This window comes from Zonotrichia albicollis, chromosome 4 (assembly GCF_047830755.1).
Source record: "Zonotrichia albicollis isolate bZonAlb1 chromosome 4, bZonAlb1.hap1, whole genome shotgun sequence".
NCBI classification, from domain to species: Eukaryota; Metazoa; Chordata; class Aves; order Passeriformes; family Passerellidae; genus Zonotrichia; species Zonotrichia albicollis.
In genome coordinates, this window is record NC_133822.1 from 17,466,970 (window position 1) to 17,486,031 (window position 19,062).

The 19,062-nt window shown below is 41.6% G+C and overlaps 1 long non-coding RNA gene across 3 annotated transcripts in view; it reads left to right on the forward strand.

Annotated features, from left to right (window-relative positions):
• The first annotated feature begins 6,280 nt into the window (after window positions 1–6,280).
• The window catches only part of LOC141728757 (uncharacterized), a 113,559-nt gene continuing 100,777 nt past the window's right edge, over window positions 6,281–19,062 (forward strand). For 2 of the 3 annotated variants that reach the window (XR_012579918.1, XR_012579919.1), the window contains exons 1-3: window positions 11,534–11,992; window positions 14,184–14,341; window positions 16,717–16,814. This is a non-coding gene — a long non-coding RNA (uncharacterized LOC141728757). The other variant, XR_012579917.1, reaches the window with a different exon arrangement.

Sequence of the window (19,062 nt, forward strand, 5' to 3'; positions counted from 1 at the left end):
TAAACACTGAGCAGTTGCATGTTCTGTGTTGGCAACTCTCTCACAGAACAGGTCATGGAAATAGTGTACATGGGCTTTATTGAGAGGGGGAATTGAAGGAGAAGAATCAGCTGGCTGCTTCAGATTACCTCTGTATTAATTGTGGAGGAGGTTATCTACATTTGCCACAGAACTATTGAGCTGTTAATGTTAAATGTGAGAATTAAAGTGGAGGAAGGAAAGAGCATGGTGGAAGGATATACAAGATAGGCTGAGTAAAAAAGATAATCCCTGGAAAAAGAGATCTAAGCAGTTGTAAAATCATAGAATGGTTTGTGTTGGAAGGGGCCTTAAAGCTTATCTCATTCCACCCCCCTGCCATGGGCAGGGACATCTTCCACTATCCCAGGCTGCTCCAAGCCCTGTCCAACCTGGCCTTGGAAATTTTCAGGGATGGGGCAGCTACAGCTGCTCTGAGCACCCTGTGCCAGGGCCTCACCACCCTCACAGGGAAGAATTTCCTCCTAATATCCAATCTAAGTCTACTCCTTTCAGTTTGAAGCCATTCCCCTTTGTCCTGTCACACCATGTTCTTGTGAATAGTCTCTCTCCATGCAAGTCCAAGCTGAAAGTGTCTTAACAAAAAAAGTTGAAATAACCCTTGCAGATCAAGGCACTGTGGCAGAGAAGTAGGTTTTTCTTCAGCAGTGATTTTAAAAGAGAAAATAACGAAATTCTGAAATTGTTGTTAAACCATTTACAAAACCACATTTTCCCAGACATGGGATGTAAAGTGGCTGATATTTCTGTTCCTTGCCCCCTTTATTCTGCACCATGAATTTCTTTTCTTATGAACATCACAGATTAGAAGTGAGGCTGATTTACACACACAAGGGGGAGAAAAGGCAGTGTTATGTGTGCAATAAATGGGAAAACATTGATAAGGAAATAATAGATGAAAATGGCCAGTTATTTTCTGAGGGTAAAAAGCATCCTTTATTGACTCCTTTGAGGAGCCCTTAACTTTAAGTCTTCTTAAATGGGCCAGCAGGCTTGAGCACATCATTTCTGCCCCTCACCAAGGGTAAAGTGAGTGCATAACGCTGCAACAAATCCCCAAGGGATCTTACTAATAGTGTCATTAAAATTACAGCACATCCCTTGTCACTGTAAACATCTGTGTACCAGGTAACTGTTGGCTTCATTCTTTTCTCCTTCTCTTGCAAACTCTTCCTTAGTGGAATTGTTTATTACTACATTTAAACAGACCTTTGCACCTCTATCAGCTGCTCTCTAGGCAAACATTAAGTTTTGTTTTAGAAGCAGGTATTTTAGCCACATATTTTATAATGTGGTGCAATTCCAGTCTTTGCCCCAAGCCCATGTTTGATGATACCAAGATGTGTCTGGAAGAGTTTCCTCCTCAGTTCTGTGTTTTTCTCATTGCCAGGGCTTTTTTTCCTAAATTGCTGCCATCTGTTGTGAGTCTGCACTGCATGGGTTAAAGTTTATTTTTATATTAAGACAAGCTTTCATTATGTTTTCCCTCTTTCCCCCTTTCTCCCCCCAGTTTAGAGCTTTAGGCTTTCTAGTGAAGCTTTTATGGTGGCCACAAACAGGTGCGTGCTTCACACAGGGTCTCATTCTGCAGCTCCCACTGGCATCCCTGGCCTCCTGAACTCCCTTTTGCTACCTCCTTCCCCCTCAATAATTTTTTATGAATGATAGCTTTTCAGCACCCTGGGAACAGCCTGTTGGGAAGAGCACTCTTTGTGGGATGCAGTCAAATCCTACACATTTCTCTGGGGTTTTCTGTGAAAGGGCTGGCTCTGTGCTGCAGGTATGACGTGCGTGTGGACTCCCCCACCTCCCCCCTCTGTGGTTCACTGTGATAAATCTGCTTTTTAATAAATGCTGGTAGGCTCTCACCACAGGTGCTTCTCAATTAAAATCCACTTTGTTTAAAAACTGCAGCCTTGTTTAACTGAGCCCCTGGGGAGAGTTGTCAGATCCCAGGATAGGTGACACAAATGGATTGGTGACCCTCTGGAGCTGCATTGAAAATACCATATCCTGGGGGACCAGAGGGCAGCACCACTCTGAAAACAAATCCTCACATTTGAGGAACCCTGGGACTTGTCATTTCAGTGTGGGGCCTTTTTAATCCATCTTTTAACATTTTGTTTTGTGCCCTGCTACCCTTCTCACACCCCCTCCCCCCAAAAGTACTTTCGCCTTCTTTCTAGTACTGATTTAACTGTTTGGAAAATACAAAGGTAAAAGGAACATTTATTTTTTTTCCAAGAACAGTCTCTCTTTTCTAAAGATATTTAAAAATTCTAAAGATATTTAAAAATTCTAGAGATATTTAAAGATTCTATAGATATTTAAGTATTCTAAAGATATTTAAAGTATTCTAAAGATGTTTGCAAGAAATTAATTGGAATGGCAAGGCAGGGTGTGGAAAAAATCTTTGGAAAAAAAAAAAAAGAAAAGCAAAATTGAAAAATTTTTAAATTTTCTTTTTAAAGAGAAAGGAAAATGTGCTCTTGAGTGATCTGAACTTTTCCTTGCCTTCTTAGACGTGTATTTTTAGCATTTTGAGTACATGTAATGTTCTCAGATATTGCTTACCAGAGCACTTTGCAATAACTATAGAGGGTGGATGGGATGACTCAGGGGACTGGTAATTGAATGCGGAGCCTTTTCACCTCCAAGTCCCCAGCCTGAATCGAGCCCAGGCTGAGAGGGACCTCGTGGTTACCCTCAGATGGGTGTTTAGTGGCCTGTCTGAAGTGAGTTGGTGGTCTCAGTCCAGCTCTTGGCAAGCAGCTCCCACATCACAGCAACCACGGCCGCGGTCGGTGCCAATTCTCAGCCGGGCTGGCAGCGAGGGCAGGGATGGAATTAGTGAGTGCTGTGCTGCTGTCAGAGGTGGTCCTGCTGCTCCTGGAGCCCTGCAGCAGCAGCAGCAGCTGGGCTTGGTGCTGTTGGCCCTGTGGGATGTGTGTTCCTGCTCTCTGGGGCAATGGCAGCTCCCAAGTGCCGAGCTGGCTTTGGTTTTGCTTGGCCTCTGCAGGTTATCGGTCCCTCGGTTCAATGGCACCTCCGTGCATGGGGATTTCCTACACACCCTTTGACATCTCTGCTAAGCATGCCAAAAAAGAGATTCTTCACATTTGTGAGTCCAGAGAAGGGGATGGAACTGGGGAAAAGGCCTGGAGTGCCAGGAACAGCTGAGGGAGCTGGGGGGGCTCAGCCTGGAGAAAAGGAGGCTCAGGGGGGACCTTGTGGCTCTGCACAGCTCCCTGACTGGAGTGGGGTAGTCAGGGTCTGCTCCCAGGGAACAAGGGACAGGACATGGAGAAATGGCCCCAAGCTGTGCCAGGGGAGGAGCAGGTTGGGCATCAGGAGGAATTTCTTCACCAAAAGGGTGGTCAGGCATTGGCACCACAGGGAAGTGGTGGAGCCCCATCCCTGGAGGCGTCCAAGGAATGCCTGGACATGGAATTCCGTGCTCTGCCCTGGATGACAAGGTGGGGGTCAGTCACAGGCTGGGCTCCATGGCCTTGGAGGCCTTTCCCAACCATGAGTCTGTGATTTCAGTCCCTTTGTTTGATAACAAGTAGTTATAACTGTATCTATAACTGTTATAACTGATAACAGTCACACTTCTGGTAACTCTCAGCTCCCAAAGTTTCCATGCCACCCCATTATTTTGCAGTCCTCTTTCTGGAGTTGTTTTACATTTTATCTAAAGTTTTCTCTTTTTTTCTAAATCTAAACTAAAATGTAGTAATTTTGAAAGTGTGAGGACAAAATAGATAATTCTTATCCTTTATAATCCCTTATAGCTGAAAAAAAATCTTGCATATATTTCTTGTATTTTGGGTGTTTTAGAGTATAACCCTCACAGAGATTCTGGATGGAGCTTTAATGGATTCCAAAGCCCTCAGAGGAGCTGCAGTAAGATTTTGGGTTGATAAACAAATCTTATCTGTGGCAATCTGTCTGAAAAATCATGAAAATTTTCATATGTTAAAGAAAAGTTGAAGTAAATATGGTTTGCAACATCTTATTCTATAAGACAGGTCTTTCCAAAAATGGTGAGTTCATTTTTCGCACTCTGAATTCATTCAAGGGAAGGAGAGTAACACAATTCTAATCAAAATAGAGTGGGTTTTTCCCAAGTACTAAAGTAAGTGCCTTAGAAACCCATTTTTTATTTTTTGCCCCTGACTCTTAATGTTAACTGTGGTTTCTGTAAAAATAAACATTTCCTCAAGGTATTGGCAGCACAAATAGAGATGCTGAAACTGAATGTAACGAGACCTTATGAGGATTTTTTACCTCTAAATTGAGACAAATTACTCAAGTGAATAGCACAAACAGAGACAATGAAGATTTTTAAGCTTTTGATTAAGCTTAAAAATTTAAGCTGGTGTTGGTAAAATGGTAAGGAGGATTTTGTATAAAAGGAGATATAAGTATTGGCTGTTGAGGAGGACAGGGATGCAACTTTTGGAATCTGTAGTTTAGGTTGGGATAACATCTGGCTGCACACATCCAAGTAACCAGTTAAGTTGATTTCCTCATTTCTGGTCACTCACTGATAGGTGATCTGACCAGATTTCACTGGGAGGGGATAGATTTGGGCTATCTTTGTAGAATTTGGTTTATTTTTATCCAAGAGTAGGATTTAAGGAAGAAGGTGGGAGACCAGCTTTCTGGCTGGGAACAGCTCTGCTGGAGTTGAAGGGAAAGCCTGACTCAGGGCTTTCTCTTGTCTTTTGGACAAGCTCAGGAAATTACCTCTAGGAAGGGTCTACAAGGATAATCCCATGCTTGGTGTCTTGAGCAGTCCAGAAAAGAGGCAAAAATAATTGCTGCTTGCAGGTTGAGGAGATGAAGTCTTCTAAATAATGATGGTTTTATGGAGGAGGTGATGCTTTCTTCTCAAAAGGAAGGACATGGAAAAAGCCAAAGTGGAAACAGTTGGCAAGGTCACTCTGTCTTGTCTCAGAATGTCAGGAAGGAGGCCTCCAAACAAACCAAAGCCCAAGGAGTGGGGCTATCACCATTTCTTCCTGCTCAAACAGAATTCTTGTTCAAGGCATTTCCAAATAAGGGTGAGGAGCTGAGCACTGCGACCGCAAGATGACAGTGCAAGGCTATTAAAGCCAAGTCTCCTTTTTCTTTCTAATTAAAATAATCCATGTCCAGCCATGAATCAAAGTGCCTCTGTAACCTGCCTTGCTCCAAAATAGACTGACAGAAGCATATACAAGTCCTCCTGGAAAAATAAATGATGAGAAAAGCTTTAGCTGGAAACTCCCGAGTAAGAATGATTAGCAAGTTGCATTGTTGACTTAATGTGATTTTAATCATGGGCTAATTGTTCGTCTCAAGGCTAAAAATGCCATGATGTGTGAGGTGAGAACAAGGCACATAGAAATTACATGGCAAAAGTAACATTTGCATAATATGGTAACAGTAGAAGCAAAAGAAAAAAAAAAAAAACAAGGGGCAGAATTTCCTGGCTGGTATGAATTAGCCTGAAATCAGTGGAGCTTTACTAATCCACACCTTTGAAACCCTCCCCTTCAGCATGGCAGTGCTACAGCAGCAGTGAGCCACAGGATGGTTGTTGAGATGCCTCACTGAAGTAAGAATAAAACCACTGTGCCACTGAGGGAAAGAACAATTTTAGCATGTAAGATTAGGGCAGTGCTCAGGGTGGGACCAGCCTGGGGTTTGCCAGTGCTTGAGCCCACTTACACTTTGAATAAACTTCTAAATATCCGGGAAATCTTTCCATGATGTTTTGATTTCAAAAGCTATCTGGCAGCCTGAGTGCCCATACCTAACAATTAAACCAATAAATTCAGAGGCCAGTCTTTAAAGTTCAGAGCTTCAAATGCTCTCACTAGTGCATTATTCATGGGCTTGGTTTTTTTCCTTTGATATCTCTCTATGGTGTGATCTGTATGGCAGAAGGGAACCCACATCTGTCTGTTTACGCCACCCTGGAAATTCTTGTGGGCAAGCAAAAAAGTCAACCACAAATAACTGCTGGGCTACCAACAAACAGAGTATCTGGAGTGCCTCCACCCACCTGCCATCAGGCAGACTTCTAAATCTCATTTGAAATGGGAAAAGTCAGATCAGGGTGGGAGGGAGAAGTAGAGGGAGGGCTAGGGGGAAAAAAAACTGGATTGAAAGGCTAACCTGGAATTAGCAGAACTAGGAATTTTGATTTTTGGTGTTTTTTTTTTTTTTTTTTCACATGGAATAGGTCACATGTGGGCCCTGAGCTGAGCATCAAGGCATGGCACAGTGGATGTGCTTGAGTCAGATCCTTTGGCTCATTGTGGGGTTGAGGACTGAACCCATTTGTGCTAAAAGGTGACAGGTTCTTCTGAGCTGTGTCTTGAGGAAAGGTGAACAGAAAAGGTAAACCATTTAAAAATTCATGAAGATTCTCTAGTAGAATGCTGGGAAAAGCTGCAAATTCCTGTTTTGTTTGAGCCACTGGGGACTCTGGTCATTCCCACTTTAGCTGCAGGGTCTCTTTACATTGTTGTGGATATTATTGGAGGGAATTACAATTTCTATTGGTTGGGAAAGCTTCCCAAAGCTTCCAGTGGTGACTTCCTTACCAAGGCTTTCACCCACCCAGATATTCTCATGTACCTGAGCTAAAGCATTTGGGTAGGGTTCTCAAAATCAATGGAAGTAGTTACATGCTTAAAAGTGGGCATCCACAAAGTTGGATCTCTTCCTATGACCCTTTCATTCTTGAGAAGTATGGAAAAGACTGATTTATTAAGCTGATCCTACATGATTCTTTCTCGATTTGCAGTGTTCAGAGAGTTTTAATTGTTATTTATCTCACACTAATATCCAATCACTTGGACGTTTCACTTTAACTTGATTTATGACTAAAAAATAAAGCCATGATGGAGATGAGGATTTCATTGTCCGTAAATAGCTTTTCAGTCAGGGGTTACATCAATTTCTGAGGCTTTAATTCTTGGTGAGGTAATTTCTCCCCAGTGCAGATCATCTCGTGTGCTGGAGTACACCACACTGACGTTGACTCCCCTGCTTGGAAGTTTGTTCACCTTCCAGCTTTTATTTCCTGAATCTGGGGAACAGTTTTCCCCTTCCAGATGTGTTCATTTTTCTGAGAAAGGGGTGCCTTTTTGATTTGTCCAGACTTTCTCCCTTGTTCTGTTTATCCTTGCTGCAGAAGATGGCCACAATTCCTCCATTTCGTGCAAGCTGGAGGTAGTGCTGGGGTCCCTGGCAAGTTCCCAATACAGGTCTCAGATGACTTAAATGCTTCCCATGGGTGCATTGACACATTATTGAGCAATTACATTCTCTTGTGGCAGTCATCTGTGGAATAAGCAAACTGCCTGTGTGAGCCCCACAGTGATATCATGCACCATAAATGCATGCTTGGCCTCCATTGTGTCAACAATCCCTCACGTTCTCAAAGGCAGAAATGCCAGTATAATTCTCAAAATACACTGGCTAATAAACAGGTTAGTTTTATTACTTGTTTCTACCTTGAAGGGCAAGATTAAATTTAATTTGTAAGGCTACCATAAAAGGACAAGGCATATGGGTAAGCATGAAGTGATTATTTATTTATTCACTCTAAATTTATTGATTTGGGGTTTGGGGAGTGAAAAGGGAGGCCAGCAGAAGAGAGTGACTTACATTTAAGTCTGATTTTTTTTCTTCTGGCTAGGGGAAGGTTGGTCATGAAGATCATTTTCTCATCAATAACTTTGGCAAGACTCTAATATATATTACTGATAACTCCCAGATCTGCTTGCACAAGCAGAATATTTATGCAACAAGATGTCAAGCAACGCTCTCCTGAAAATTAGGAGATCTTTGATTACCCAGTGTAGTGTAAAGGTAATGGTATAAGGAGTCTTTTTTTCCCTTCCCTTCAAAAAACTTGTGTCTAAATATTTTGTAAAACTGAAAATTCCCAAGGACAAAGTGTGACTTAAAAAGGTGCCATAATTGCTTGTACTCATTAATAGCTTACACTAGCTATCATTAATGAGCTAGCCTGTGCTTTGGTGCTTTCTCCACCTTTGTGTGTCATTCAGTGATGTGTGGTTGAGGCTGATCACTCTCAGCCCAGCACAAAGGGAATTTGGGGTCCCAGCACTCACAGCTGGGGCACATCCAGCTCTCACCTATTACCACCCCCGAGTCCTTCCCTAAGGGCTGCTCTGCATGACACTGTTCTCAGATAAATTTTATGGCCACCAGGCTTCCCTCTTTCCAAAGAGGGAAGCCCAGCTCTCCTGCCTGAATCAGCACAGGGTGTCCTACACACGAGGCCAGTCGGGTTGTTTCCCGTGGATCTTTGTTGTGGCTGGGGACAGAGCACAGATCCCAGTGTGCTTTTCAGGGTTGTGCAGAATTATTCAGTCTGGTTGAATGACTACCCTCTGCTTTGTCATCAGAGAATATTTATGACCATCGAAGGAAGGCCGGGTTCCTGGAGACGGGATAACGCACGGCTTCCTGCTGCCAGACACAGAGTTCCTTTCCGTGGTCACACCAATGTTTGTTCATACTCCCACGGACACCACAACTTTTTTGGATAAGGAAGAAGATGATGGAACACAGATGAGGGAAAGAAATGGCCTCAGAGAACTTGGATACGTGGGGGTATTTTTACCCTTTGGGGTTTTTTCTTCCTGAATTTCAATGAGTGACTTATTGGAAACTTCTTTGGGTTTGAAGTGTTTTTTTTCTTCTTGTTCCACACACACGAAACTGTTTTGGGTTGTTTTGTTTGTCTTTGTTTATAATGCAGCTGAGATAGGGTGACTTGATATTTTTAAAATAGAAAACTGATGCCTTCTGAGGGAATAGGCGGAAGAGAGGAGGACTTCACTAGCTGGAAAAGTCCTGTGGGTCATACCAAGGACAGCTTGCTACTGTGAAGGTTGTGCTGGATATAGCCGGGAGGATTTGGTGAGAGCTGGTGTGGAGGCAACAGTGCTACTTCTCCTTGGGTGCCAAATCCACTGCTGGTTCTCCAAATGCCAGATCCCAAGGATCCCTGTGTGACCGCCACATATCTCTTTGATTTATTAACTGGTTTTCCCCTCTTTTGATTTATTAACTGGCTTTTTCCCCTCTTTCTTTTAAAGTAAATTCTAGATTGAACTTTTCCAACCATGGCATTAGAAACTATCAGGCACTGAATGCCAAGCAGGTGCCTTCAGTTTCCCTCACTGACATCCTGCTATTCTCAATCATTCAATGAAAATAAACCTAAAATAAAAAAATATCTTGTCTTGTTGGTGAGGTAAATGAATGGGATTACAGATCCAGTTTTTTAATGGCTAAGATGCAGAACCCTCACAGAAAATGCTCAGCATCTTGTCCCTTCTCATTTTGATCATTGCCAAAGCCTACAAAGCACTGGGAGTTTAGGAGCATCTTCTGGAGCCTGTGATGTGCTGGAGGCTGCTCAGCAGACCTGAAGTGAAAGCAGGTATTCAGAGAAAGAAATTATCAGTGAATAGGAATGTATGGCAAGGACAAAGTGTCTTCCAGGGATTACCAATCAAATGAACAGTGTGAGTTTCCACAAGAGCCCCTCCACTTGATGCCTGTTGGGAAAAGCACTGTGCTGTTTTCCATGTTGTGCAATTAAATTAGTGAATAGTATAAGGTATTCCACTTTTTCAAAGCCATCACCCTGGGGATAACTTAATATTTTGAAAGGAATATTTCATATTTCCTTGTCATTTCTATGTCTATGTTAAAAGTATTATGCATATGCTAATATTGGCATGTGATCACTGTAGGGTAAGTCTCTGTGATGGTAATCCTCTTTCCCTTCTCTGCTGTCATTGCCATTTCAAAGCTTCCAGAGCTTGCTGTGGGAATTATTCCAGCTGGAGACAGGGGCTAGAAATTAATGAAATAAATACTATTGTTCTGAGATTTCTGAAAATCATGTTTGTGCTGGTGCTTTTGGGTTCAAACACAAATTTGGATATGCTTTGCTGACTCCCGCAGGTGGACTGGGAGAGAGGGAGAAGATGGCTTTAATTTTACATATCTATTATCACCTAATTTTGATTTTGTTGTTCTGAAATACTTGGAGGTTTATACATTTTGAGAAGTTCAGCAAAGGTCCACTTTGTGCAGATGCACTTCAAGCATCAGCAGATGAGCTCCAGGAAATCATGTTGGACAGGGCACTGTTACAGTCATCCTTTCTACCACTTCCTCTCAAGCTGATATAAACAGATGCATGTTTTTATGTCCTTTCCCTTGGGAAAGAGAGAGCTCTGAGCACAAATGATCAATATGTGGCTTTTCCGTGGTTACTCGGGAAACTTCATCCCTGAAAACTTTTTTTAATCACAGGACAGAATCCAGCTTTTTGTTTTTCATCTGCTGTAAGTTGTAGAATCTGGACAAGAGGAACAAAGCTGAATGAGCTGGTTTATGCAACAATAAAACCAGGTATGTGGGGTTGTGAAAACTAAGGAGGTGTAAAAAGGGAAATAATCACTGCTTTTAAAATAGTGATTAATTTTAGATTTTTGATGTACTGTAGACTTACATATTCATTTACTGCTCCTTCCAAACATTTTTCCTTCAGCATTTTTAGCAGATCTATGGAAGTTGGATTTGATGGCTTCTAGAACATCATGATTTATCTTCACTTCGGAGGGCCCTAATGAGGCAGTCCTGTGTGAACATGAGGTGCAGTGGCTCTTCTGCAGTAATCAGTGCCATGCAATTCCTAGACTGTATTTCTGGTTGTATTGCAGCTCTGGACAAATCACACCTGGGAAGTTTTGGAGGGCCCATGTCTGGTGTTTATTTCCCACTGACGTGCCAGTAACATGTGTGGTTAACACCCAGTTGAATTTTTCTGAATCCCTCCCATACAGTCTTTCAGTTTCCATGTTCTCAGTTATCCCAAATAAAAGGTGAAGGCTTTGGGGTTATCTTCTCTGGAAATGAAGCTCTGCAAAAATATACTTGCAAAAGTCCCTCCAAGAGCAGCAGCAGCTCATTCCTACAGCTGGAGCTGCAGGGCACCAGGTGAGCATGGGCATCCCAGACTGGATGTGAAAGGGGTTCCTGAGCCACAATGCCGGTGAGGACAAGCACTGTTACAGGTACAAAATAACAGCACTAGTCAAAAGGCACAACAGCCCTGTGGTGCACACAAGGGAGAGGAGCTGGGAGCTCTTGGATCAGATTTTGGCTTTGCCACAGAGCTCCAGTGTTACTTTCAGCCAGTACCTTAATCTCTGCATCCACCCCCTGTGAAGCAGCCAGGCTTGGAACAGTTTGTGTCTCTGGAAGCATGGATCCAATTCAGCTGTTATTATCAAAGTTAAATATTAAAGAACTGTTGTGTTATCATAGGATAAAGCCATGCCACACCATTTTCACTGTGAACTTTGTTCTTGTGCTATTACACTTTCTTTCCATTACATTTTTCAGGGAAAAAAATGTTTTCACCGCATGAAAGTAAGTTAGGCAGAAATTCATGATGCGCATTGTGCAAGCTAGACTTGTGGATTTGATGTCTGACACTAAAATAAGAGATGCATGTTAAATGCCACTAGGAAGACTTCAGGGCTGGTTGTTCAATAAAATGAAGCACAAGTCTGGGCATTGAAAGTAAACAAATAATATAAGAATTGGTAGAGATCAGCCTTGCAAAGCTGTTTGGAAAGTTCCATAGCTTGGGTCTCACTGTAGGCACTCCTCATCCCCTTGGTGACAGGCATGCTGCTCTGAATTTGTTGCTCAAGCTTCCACTAGTATTCTGTGTCAGACAAGGAAATAACTTAGATCAATTTTCAAACATGTTTCTTCAGGAAGGAACTCAAGAGCAGTCCTGAGAAATATCTGCTGGAATGGAAAAATTCCGATCTTTGGGAAAGTAAAGGAACTGCTGTGTGAGAGGAAAAATGTCAATACCTTTGGAGGACAGGTGAGTTTGTCTGCCAAACAACCTTCAAGTCTGTCTTTGGAAGTGCATGGTCAGTTTATGAGGAGGCGCTTTCAGTTTTAGGAAGCCCTGGTAAATGTCAAAACTATTTACATTTTTCACATAATGGAACATGGAAACTTCCTGTGACAATTGTCAATTTGTCCATGTGGGGGAGAGGATGAATGGCAACTTTGGAGGAATTAATTTTGGGTTTAATTGTGTTTTTCAGTATTATTGATACTATGCAAGGTGCTAATTGCCTAGTTGAAGTCTGGGTAATGTAACTCCCCAGCAGACACCTGCAGCACTCTCCCATGCACCCAAACAGGGAGGATTTGGGCAATTTGGGGCCATCCATGTGCTCTTCAACCAGCAGTGCCCCCAGTCCCACCCTGCAGTGCCTTTGTTCTGGCTGATGAGAGGTTTTACAGCATAAAAGCAGCTCCTGAGGGATGGAACCCTGAAAGCCACATTTTTGCTCACCCCTCCAGCCCTAAGCAGAGTGTAACGATAACCCACAGGTTTTTACAGAATTTCAAATATTTCACCTGTGTTGCATCTACATTGCCACATGCACTGATGTGTCATCCCTGAAACATTTCTACTGCCCTGTTAAGCATCCTGTTTCTGCTATCTCAAAACACCTTTTTTTTTTTAACCACTGAGTAAATGAGCCTTGCTTGGTCGTATCTTATGCAAGCTGTTACAGCCCCAGAGCTCAGTCCCCGAGGGGACTGGGTGCTAGAAGCCAGCTCGCTCTCAGACCAAGGCCGCGGGTTAGCCCCTAGCAAGCAGGGAGATATTCAGCTCTTAGTGATTAGGCAGCTCTTGTGATTTCAGCTTTGCTTGCTAGGTAGCTTTTCCCTTGGCTTAAGGCTCCAGCAGACGGTAGAGAGAGGAGAAGCAGAAGACGCTGGCTGTTCTACGAGTATGGCTTTATTGTAGGGTCCGTGAAGGGTCTCAGCTCTTCTTCTTCCGAGTTAGTAGAGGTACAGTATGCTACTTTTATACCCTTGGCCTGGATCTAATCCTGACCAATGGCAAAGGTGTTAGAGTGACCATAAGTGACCAATGGTAGGGTTTAACACAATATTGCCTTACATGGCTATAGGGATAAGGTACAAGGCGGATGTCCCTGGAGACAGGAAACTTCTTTGCTGCTGTGTCAGCATTCTATTCTCCAAGGGGCCCTGGCTAAACCTGAGGGGTTTACTACAACTGAGTATTTAAAACAATCCACTGACTATTTCAGATTGGTTGTGAACAACTCCAGAACAATTTTTTGAGCAACTTTTTTTTTTTTTTTTTTTGTGTTATTGGGGTTCAATCAGCATATCTGGCTGTGCTTTGTATCATTCAGTGTCAACTTGAGTCTTTGGAATCTAAAATCCTTGGGGATGTCTTTTCTTTCTTTCAGTGAAATTGTCAGGAAGGAAACACTGTTAAAAAGGAGGCATAATTTAAATTTAAGGCTCCAGCTGAGGTGTGCTGCACTGCAGGTTTTCATGCTGAGTTGCACACACAGAGCCCTGCAACAAGTTAGACAAGGGGCACTGAGGCCTCTCCTGCAGAAATCCCATCCCAGGAGAGGATTGATTTGTGCAGGAACCTCCCAAAGATGTAGCAAAGACACTGCTGGTTGGTAAGGGCCTGCTAGACCTTATATGGTAGGAGTGTAATAGGCTTTGGAAATACATATTATAATGCATTATATAATTATAATATAATGTGTAATATAATTAAATATAATTATATATATGGCTCATGTGTGATCTAGTAGATCCTTTCTGCCTCTTTTCTCTTATACGTGTGCTGAACCTTAAATACCACATGACACTTTATCAACCCTGTCAGGCAGAAACCTTCCTTTTATGTTACTCATTTGAAGAAACTATTTTTGTACCCGATAGTGTCTCTGACAGTGAAAGGTCACAGAATAATTTAATTAAAAAGCTAAAGCAAAGCACTAATAATGCATGGTACCTCATCAAACCCACAGTCACCTCCCCTGCAGCTGCTGGATTTGCAAAAAAAAAAGAAATAAAAAGCCATCAAATAATGGATTAAGGATGCTTTCCAGGCTGAAAGCTTTAAGTAATACACCAATATATGATTCTTAATAGGAACATCATCATCTAGAAACCCAGCCAGCAAGCATTGGATGAGTCTGTTTTTGTTGTTATCCTTGCAGGCTGGCAGTTCTTCTCTCCAGATGTACCATTTGGCACATTAAGCAATTCTTTTCTTAGAAGGGGAACCTATGTTTTTGCCATGTAATGCAAAACACCAATGGAATCACTACATAAGCAAAATGCCAGTAATGGTACAGTGGTCCAGCCACAAACATTGGTATGTTAATTTTGTTTTATTTTTCCTAGTGTGTCATCTGTAGTACTGTATTTTGTATCAGGACTATGGCTGGGCTGTTTAGTATCAGATTTTAGTGTGTTTTCAGCAAGAGATTTAAGCTAGGAAACTAATGGTTGGGGGATTTTTTCTACTTAATATGGATGTAACTATAATTTTTGCTTGATATTTGAGACCAGGCCAAATTTTCCCCTCAATTATAGCTATTCTATCATTCAGCTGTGTGCATCCACTTTTGATAATGGTACCCAAATACAAAAAAGCAAGCAGTCTACACTAAGGCTGTTGCTTATATTTGCCATTGCTTCCTAAGTCTAGATAGGCCTTAAAGAAAAAGTTTCAATTCATTTGCAAGAAGAGTATTTAAATTACAGTAGTTAGCAGGTTTCTTTCTAGTTAATATGACAGGTGAGTTTTTTTTTCCCTGCTATTCACCAGAAATCTCACCTTTTTTCCTCCCATCTTAAATAAGTCAGTTCTGGCTTTTGCCTGTCTATACAGTCAGAAAATGAAACTTTCTTATTACTCTTCCCCTGCCTAAAAGCAACAGTGAAAAAAAAAAAGAGTGGCTTCTCTCCAGGTTTCTAATTAAATGGGGTTGTGTGGCCTCTCCAGTTTGATTAAATCTGTGATTAACAATGACCAGGTGAGGCAGGGGTATTTTCCTTTGAGTTTTTTCTGTCTCATGAATCTTGGGGAAGAACCCAAGGAAGGCACACAGTTGTGAGAACACTTTCACTCTCCTGTTGGTACAATTCCTAAAATCTGACCGCATTTTAAACCCCTGCAAAGAGCAACATTTCATTCTTTCTCCTCTAGAGGATTTCTGCAAAGGAGCTAATCCTTGGTCATAGAGCTCAGCCACTGGAGGGAAAGGGACAGTGTTAATGCTGTGCCTTGTTTTGGTTTTTCTATTTTTTAAAAATTATTTTATTACTCTTTGAAGCCAACAACCCAGGGCAAAATAAGGTTTTGAAGGTTTGCAGCCCCCCTTGGAGCTGAAGTGGAGAGAGGCACTGCAGCAGGGCTGTGAGCTCAGCCGTGTGGGTCCGGCATTGAGGGGGAAAAGGGACGCACACTTTTAAAAAGATACTAAATGTTTCAATGTGTATTTCATTTTTTCCCACTCCTATCTGTGCTGCAGGAAGTGATCCTCTGCTACTTCTGGGGTACCTGGGGTGGGGGGATTGAGGTAGACTATGGGATTACCACGGGACTGTTTGTTCTTTAAGGAAAATATGTTGAAGTTTGAGTTGGTGTGTGAATGTAACTCACCAGTGTGTTATCATTAGGAGTGCACAGAAGAAATGTGGATTAGGCAATCAGCCTGTGTAAGGCTTTACCCTGTGGCACACCAGCTACTCTTCATGTTTGCTGTGTTTTCATAATAACTGAACTTCACATACTCTCCATTCCAAAGTTCATTCCATTTCGTAGTGCTTTTCTGTTAGAGGTGGCTTTTCACACCTGGCTGTCATCCAAATTGCATGTTGAAGGCATTTTTGAGGAAACATGAAGCTTTAGAGTGTTAATAAAGTGCTGCCTGCTAAAATAAAGTCAGATTGGTTCAATGTTAGTGTAAAAGAGTGGGTAAATAGTAAATACAGAAACATCAAAACAAATATAGAGAATTAAGAAATATCAAAACAAATAGAGATAATTTAAAAATATCACCCTGTGCTCAAGGTAGGTTGGTGACATTTCATGACCTATTTTATTATTCTTCACTTAAAATTATTCAGTGCCACATGCTGAATATATCAAGCTGCCCTTCTACTGCTGCTGTTCATATATTAGAGGATTCTTCTGTAGTTTCAAAATGTCTTGAATATAAAATTGAACTTCACATCAGTTTTAATATGCTTTTATACTACCATACTCCACTTTAAGTCAAAAGCAGCTCTTGGGTGAAGTTGGATTTGATGTAAAGAATAACATTATGTAATCACATAGGAAAGTGCTGCTTAACCACCAAAATATATTTAAAATACTTTTCTGAGTAGATTTGTTGCTAATTATACTATATAAGTTTAAGAGTGGAAACTTTGTTTCTCCGTCACCATGGCTTGCATGTCTAATATTTTGCACTGAGCTTTGGAGTGCAGCTGAAGTGCAGCTCTCCTTGTAAATCTACTTTTGATCTAATCCCATTTTCTAGTTAAACATTCCAAATGAAATATACTGAGCAAGAAAAAGAGGGCTACTTTGTTTGGGGTATTCTATAGGCAGAAGATTGCCTGAGGACTTCCTTGTTGACTGTACCTTATCTTGCTGTGTATCCACTAACAGATCAAGTTGAAGTGTGGGTACCTCAAGCTCTGTTTAATTTTCTTTTTTCCTTTTTTTTCATCTCCAAGTACATGGATTAGAGCTATAAAGATGTTGGTCTAAGTCACAAGAGTTTTGGAGACCGGAAATGCTTGATTTCAGTAGTTGAATTTAAAGTTATCTGAAGGTAAATATTTCTTATCTAGATGGTGTGTAAATTGTGTATTCATCTGATTTCCTTTCCTCACTGGTTATCATTTTCCTCTGGTGAGTGGTTCGTTTGGCTTCCTAAGCAGAACTAGACAAACTCCTAAATCACTCCAAGCTTTCAGTGAGCTGTGTCACCTTTCTTTTTTTTATTTTCTTTAATCATTCTTTTCATGCTTCCGGAACGAGCTGAAGTGTTGTGAAAGATTTCTATGATCTTCTGTGTGCCTGTCTCACACTTCATACCTCAATATTCGATGTGTTTGATATTCAGCTACCTTCTCTCTAATATTGCGTGCATGGGGGGTTGGGATTTCCAACATGACTTGCAAATTGGTGCAAATTTCACCTTTCCAATGATTTTTTGTGTTGGATTAAAAGGTGCAAACACATAACCCCAGTATTCACAATTCTGGAGTTATGTGCCCTTACCACTCTGGGGACCTGTAACCTCCTGCTGGAAATTCTTTTTCAGGTTTCCCGAAGATAATACCTTGCTGGAATTCTCTGATAAATGGCTATTGTGTGTTGCAAAATAGTTTGTGTAGAGCCCAAAGCTGACTAAATTCCAGTGATAGTCCCAGTTTTCAAAAAGGATGTGTGTGATGGATACTGTAACTGTGTGGGCATTTTTGCAAGTACCATATGTGGATATTTGTTCTAATACCAAGTAATTATAGCAATAAATGCCATTAATAGATTAGTTAATTCAATGCTTTCTACTCTGAGAAGTCATTTGGAAAAATGGTCACCTTTCCTCCTTACCATTATCGCTCCATAACACACCATTATCAGCAAACACCTGATAATATATCCCTACATGCTTGCTGTTGTGAAAGAAATTAATATTTATACTTTATTGCCTGCCAGAGTGTGTGGATGTCTCAGTTTTCAATATGTCTTGGCATTTTAAACTATTTTGCTACTGTGGATGCAAATCCTGTCTTTAGCTTAGCATTGTTCTGCCTTGTGGGAAACAGGGAGTTGTCCCCATTGAGTTGAAATCAGGGTTTGACTCCTGGAATTTCTGTTCCCAGTGGTGCCATGCAGGCAAAATGGAAACCAGCTTGGCTCCTGTCGGTGTCCAGGTGAACTTTTCTCAGCTTGGCAAAGCATCAGGGCAGTGTTGCACAACAGATTGGCATGAGGAGGGATTGATGTACTAATGTCTCTATACTTTATGGTCATACAATTAAAAATGTTTCTTAAAAAAAGAATATTCTCCCAGAAGCACTAGCTGGGTCTTCTCACAATCCCTACCTGATCCCTGCATGTGCAAACCTGGTGATTCTGCATTTACACCAGCAAGTCCTGTGTGGAGACACTTGTTTTCATCCCAACTCTTGATGTCCTTCCAGAGCTATTAAATTAAGAGCTAGCATGCCCTCCTTTGAGTACCCAAGTGAGACATGGAGGAAGGAGGTGGAAGTTTGGTACCATCCACATACATCTCAAATAATTTAAAAGCAAATTTGGAGGGATTATAGCAGCAAAGGATGTAGGTGCAGTCCTGAAGTCACGTGCAAATACCACTGCTTTATAGAGCTCTCTTAAAACTCTGACCATGCTGAAGTATTAATTTACTGGCTGAGAAGCTTTGAAAAACCTCAATGAAAAAAATAGGGTCCTGTCCTCTGGTTCTGTGGCCTTTTGTGCTATTTTTTCTACATGTTATGGATGGTCTCCACTGCTGCATGACCTTCCTGAGCAGGAATATTGATGCACTTCCAGTTAGGCTGAGGTAGTGATTCACTTTCTGGTGGCATTTTTGCATTCTCCCCTGCCAAAGCTGTGCAGCTGCTTTGCATTTCATCTGGGGAGCAGCGTTTCCTTGAAACCAGCCTTGAGGAATCCAGTGTGTAACTTGGAGAGGGGGAGGGTGTCCTCAATTTCATCAAAATTATATCCAGGACTTCTGTGGAGGAAAAGTCTTGGAGAAAGAGAAGAAGCTAGCATGCTATTAATGAAACATTAGATTCCTTGCAGAACACCACTTTCCTTGCAAGGCAAACCCCAAAAAGCGGAAGAAGTCCTCCTTGAGTTTCTGATTTCTGTGGCCCTTTGAGCTGATTTGCAGCACTGAGAAAAGGTGCCAATATCTCTGTATTGTTTGGCAGAGAAAAGATTACCTTGTAACTCATCTTGTCTGGCTATGGCCTGGCACTGGATCGTGACCAGGTTGATGGCAGCCTGACAGTTTTAAAAGAATATGTTGGCATTTTATGAAA